The sequence below is a fragment of the Neoarius graeffei genome, chromosome 12 (genome assembly GCF_027579695.1).
Source record: "Neoarius graeffei isolate fNeoGra1 chromosome 12, fNeoGra1.pri, whole genome shotgun sequence".
Lineage (NCBI taxonomy): Eukaryota > Metazoa > Chordata > Actinopteri > Siluriformes > Ariidae > Neoarius > Neoarius graeffei.
Genome location: NC_083580.1, coordinates 76272797 through 76278597, shown reverse-complemented (window position 1 = coordinate 76278597; position 5801 = coordinate 76272797). Strand labels below are relative to the sequence as shown.

At 38.4% G+C, this 5801-nt stretch overlaps 1 long non-coding RNA gene across 1 annotated transcript; it reads left to right on the top strand.

The window, feature by feature from the left end:
• The first annotated feature begins 1341 nt into the window (after positions 1-1341).
• Positions 1342-3514, top strand: LOC132895650 (uncharacterized). Its single transcript, XR_009655799.1, has 2 exons — positions 1342-2155; positions 2976-3514. It is a non-coding gene; the product is annotated as an uncharacterized LOC132895650 (long non-coding RNA).
• The last annotated feature ends 2287 nt before the right edge of the window (positions 3515-5801 follow it).

The window sequence follows — 5801 nt, the reverse complement described above, 5'->3', positions numbered from 1 at the left end:
TCCAACAACGTATATGACTGTCATTCTTTTTATGAATTTTAAAAATCCACAATAATAATAATAACCATTGACTAGCAGTTTGGCACTTAACATAAAACTTTAAACAAATTCATACAATTTAATCAAATTTAACACAATTGTTAAAATACGATGGTAAAAAGAAAACGCTTTATAAGGGTCCAAAACCTGTATTGGTCTATTTTCTTTTAACGTTAGTGATCTACCTACCCAGCTGATAACAGTGTCGCGTGGGGTCATGCCAGAATGCACTCCTACTCGCTGATGAGAAGCGAGTCGTCATTCATCGAGAGCATCCGCGATCAGCCAATCACAGGCCGTGTTATGACATGATGTACTCACCCAGCGTAACATTTGGAAGAAAATTAGAAGTAGATTAGACCCATATCTTTACAAGGTTTTTTTATTTATTTATTTTTATCAGCCATCCGGTCTGATGCTTTTGAAATACAGACGGACAAATGCAAAAATTACCGGTCAGTGTCCGCCGGTCCGGCCTTATTTCTCACACTGGGCATGATGTGTCCATGTCTTGATTTTACTGTAATTTAAATCTTTGAAAAAGAGGAGAAAGTTGATAAGAGGTAAATAAGTGGACAAGGTAAAAGATGGAGTCGAGGTAGCAGGACTGGGAACGCCGTTCCATCTCAGTCCAGAACTTTTTTATCCAGTTTAATAGGAACGTTTAGGGATGATGGGATGGATCGAGTAAAATGTAGTCTCGTACGTTTTTATAGTTTAATCATACTGTTGTATTTTACATCACCTCTGCACTATATACAGTGGAGGAAAGGGTACAAAACTCTGATCTGTAGCTCGAGTAATAGTAACGTGTCGTCTGGTGAAAAGCTATTTCCAGGTGACTTTTTTTTTTTCTTTTAAATGTTCTATATCTGAGGATTTTTGAAAATTGATAACTAACCAAGTGAGTTATTCAGAACTGAACCTTCATTATTTAACAATTTTTCATGGAAAGTGAAGTGAATAATGAAGTTGAGGTTCTTATTCACCGATATTCACGGAGTCTGAGACGGATAATTGTTTTAGTATAAATACGCAGGTAATTCATATCATCTCATTATCTGTAGCCGCTTTATCCTGTTCTACAAGGTCGCAGGCAAGCTGGAGCCTATCCCAGCTGACTACGGGCGAAAGGCGGGGTACACCCTGGACAAGTCGCCAGGTCATCGCAGGGCTGACACATAGACACAGACAACCATTCACACTCACATTCACACCTACGGTCAATTTAGAGTCACCAGTTAACCTAACCTGCATGTCTTTGGACTGTGGGGGAAACCGGAGCACCCGGAGGAAACCCACGCGGACACGGGGAGAACATGCAAACTCCACACAGAAAGGCCCTCGCCGGCCCCGGGGCTCGAACCCAGGACCTTCTTGCTGTGAGGCGACAGCACTAACCACTACACCACCGTGCCACCACGCAGGTAATTATTTCAAAAAATAAATTGTATTAAAAAAACTTTATTTCAAACTTCAAAAGCAGCATGCAAATGTAATAAAGGTGCGGCACAGACTTGTCACTTATCTACACCGAGTCGCATAAAATACTTTGTTTTGAAATCGATAAAATAAATCACGATTCCACCTTCCTTTTGAATAGTTCTAGACCAAACTTCGTAGCATCTTTAGTGCTTTTAGGAACAGCATTTTCTTTCATTTCTAATTCTTCCTCACTTACAGTGGCAAAGTGATTTAGCCGCCATTTTGCCGAGTCACTTGAGATGATTATCGAGAAATAGTCTGGATTTTTTTCTGTCATCACCTGCATATTTAGACTAAACGTTTTATTTAAAGAATGCTAACATTAGCAGCATTTGGCTAATCTAGCTCGTGTTAATTCATGCATGTTTCCAGCTACGTTGTTGGAGCATCTTTGCTAGATAGCCTTCCATGTTACGTACTCTATAAGCCGTAGCAGCACTTGGATATGTTTAACACAACAGAGTATCACCACTGTACACCAAATAAAAGTGAACTTGAAAGTTTAATACCGAGCTCTAATTCTGTAAAGCATTAAAAATCTGGGTAGTTGGTCAGATTCACTCATGGCTGATTTTACCTGTACATGTTTCCACAGGTTGGACATTAAGCTGTGAAATGCTGATTTCTGCAGGTGGTGAATATTTATTTTAATTGTGATTTTTAATTAATTTTATACTCAAATATCATTGTAACTTTAACAGTTCATGTTTAGCAAACTGAAGATTGTCCACAAGAGGGCGCTATTAACACGCGGTTTAATTGGTGTCCTTGTAAGAAAGGAAATAAATGTAATCTAGAATTCGATCACCTGAGATTGAACCCAAATCTACACACTTCAGATGAGTTTATAAGGATACAGGACTGACTCCAGGTTCTATACTGATTCATTCAGCATCTTTTTACAGCCTGAAAGAACAAATTTGTAGTTGTGTCTCCGATTTCAGTGTTTTTCCAGTTTTCTTGTACCAGTAGTTTGAGTCAGGATGGTTTTGGCCACTTTGGAATTCTTACCCTGTGTAAAAGCTGCAGTTTTGCTAATAAGCGAAGTCGTAAATACTTTTCTATGGGCAATTCCATGTAAATGTCAACCTCACCATGCAAAAATAAAGCAACATGTAATACATCAAAACCACTCCCAGAGATATCACCTAGGCCTGTATTTTACAGATGTGAAATAAGTTGAACCAATTTGTAACCAACCTAATGTCACTGTCAGTCTTTCTTTCTTATAATGTAAAACCCAAGCTAAAATCAACTTTGATCATGTACAATTCTATATTATTGCCACAAGCCACAGAAATGTATGCTAAAATCCACAAAACAGCAAAACAATAGCCATCCTAAATATTATTTAAGAACTTTGATAGTTTTAGCTGATATTTAGAGAGTTTTTCAAAGGGTTATGGCGGTTAAATTGCTGATTTTCTAAACATATGCCATGTCTATTTCAGATGCGTCACATCCATAACAGAATTTCGTCACATCCATAACGCTGACTTTTCCTTCCGAAACTCTGCATGAAATACAAAATATTTTAAACAAAGATTTTTTAATATTCACCTTGGACCCCTCTATCAAATGGATATCTCCATTTCGACATTAGGTTTACAATTTCACAGAGTTTGATAAAAATGTAGTCACCCAAGAAAAGTGATACTTTTTCTGTCACGTCCATAACGCATCTTTTATTGCCGTTTTCTGGCATGCCCTAGGTGTACTATGGGAATTGTTCTTGTTCTATCACTTCTCCAGTATGGTACAGCCTTAAAATATCCAACACCTGTTTAAATACTGGGAGACAATAAAACATGCACTGGGTCATTTGTTGCCATTTTGAGTTCAAGTGTCACGTCCATAACGCTGGAATTGCTCCTATGCAAATGAAGTTTGTGTCCTGATTTACAACGAGAGGTTGTAAATCACATGTTTCACATGTGCTTTGAAAATGTACAGTTCTCTCTTGCAAATAAAAACTGTGGATTTCTCTTCAGCATGATTGTGTGTGTGATTTTGGTGGGTGGGTTTTGTTTGTTTGTTTTTTGGTTACAAAAAAAATCAGTATAGTTGTGCAGTCACCGACTAGTGGCCTGGTGGTTGCGTGTCCGCCTCTCAATCGGGAGCTCGTGAGTTCTATTCACGGTCGGGTCATACCAAAGACCATCATAAAAATGGTACCCACTACCATCTGGCAAGGCACGCTGCAATACAGATGTGCATGGGGAGTTGAACTCTCGTGGTTACCAGAGGACTAGCCCCCCGCTGTAACCCTAGCTATGTAATAGGCCGAGGGCTACGGAAACGGAGATCGGCACCGCCCAATGCGCCACCATCAGAGTTGGGCCTGGTTAGTACTTGAGTGGGAGACTGCCAAGGAATACCAGGTACTGGGCATGGGAAGGACTTTAACTTTTTAACTTTAATAGTTGTGCAGTGGTTGTTTTTGCTTTACGATCTTGTAGCTCCAAGGCTCCAGGTTCCATCCTAAACTTGGGTTTTGTTCGGTCTTCATGGAGTTCTGCATGTTCTCCCAGAATCTAGATGGGTTTCTTCTGGGTTTTCCGGTTTCCTAACGCTTCCCAAAAACATGCCAGTTGGTAGAATGGATGTTCTAATCTTCCCCAAGGTGTGAATGCATGTATGGGGCAGTGTCGTGACCTTAGAACACGTTTCTACCACCTCTCCATCATCTCCTCTTGTACCATTTCAAGCTTGTCTTCAGATCAAAAAATACTGTATTGGTTTTCTATGGGACGGTTGCTAGTAGACAGATTTTACTATTATGAGCATATAGGAACTCATATGGATGGCCTTTCATTTGGCACCATGATCTTTGACCTTCAGTAACCTTGAAAGGTCAAACTCAAGGTCACGGATTTTCAGAGGGCTGTAACTTTAAAATGGTTCATGATAGCCAGATGTTTACCATTATCAATATATAGGAAGTCCCATATGGGCTTTTAGTTGCTGCCATGACCTTTGATTGTGAAATGACTTTGAAATGTCAAACTCAAGGTCACGGATTTTTATAGGACTTTATGTGACAGCTGATGATTGATAACCGTTACCATTATCAACATATAGGTATAAAATAAGTGCTGCTGGGCAAGATTTTTTTGTTTGTAATGGAAATCAGATGAGTAAAATATTTTAAACATTTAGTTTTTTGACACAATAGGCACATTTTTATCTAACTATTCAGCTGTTTAACTACTAATCATCAAATATAATTTTGAATAGTATGTATATTTAATTAAATGCAAGGGTTAAAGTGTTGGTGGATGTTTTGTCAGTTGTAACATCTCAATTCATAGTAAAGAACTCTCATATATTTGGACACCATAGATGTGTTCACTTCTTCACCCTCGTCACACAAGTTTTCCCATAAGCAAGGTGAAATAGAACTTCATGAAGTTCTGCGTGTTCTCCCTGGATCCATATGGGTTTCTTCTGGGTTTTCCGGTTTCCTCACACTCCCCAAAAACATGCCAATTGATGGACTGGACAGTCCCCCCAGGATTCCGCGGGCCTTTTTTGTGATTGTTGCGGGCTAAAATGTCTGATGTTGCGGGGGGGGGTTTCCAAAAAATTGCGATGAAAGTTGCAGTGTTTTTTAGGTTTTTGTTGCGATTACATTGCGGGAGGAAGTGAAAGTTGCGAGAAATTGTTGCGATTTTCTCTTTTTGTCATTAAAATTGAGTGATATGTTAAATATTAAGTTATTACTGAAAAACTATTGATTAAAAAAACAAAGACACTGAGAAATGGTCCTATAAACAACTTTACCAATATAAAAGATTACCAGGACTACAAAAATGCAGAAAATAGGCTTTACTTATCCAAATGCTCCTGTTGGTTCAAAAGTTAGTGCATAGAACCTCACAGCACAACATGAAGTTACCTTAAAATATAATATAAATGCCTCAGCTTTCATGTAAGAAAAAAACACTATTAATACTAGTACTGTGTGCAGGCAGTCTCTCCTGAAGACTAAATTAAACAATAATTATAAACTAATAAAATAAATGGCTCAAGCTTCATAGAGGAAAAAAACAATTTGAACAGAATCTCACAGTATGATGCTCAAGCTGCCAAAACAATGGAAAATAAAATACCATTTTGGCAAAAATGTTGGCATCCATTAATTTCTTGTATTAAGTAAAAAAAATAATGTAACGTGCACACATTTTCCAGCCCAAAATATGTTCAAAACCCACCAAAATGCACTTAAATCCACCCAATCTGGCAACACTGCGCACATGCTGCTTCTCTTGAACGTA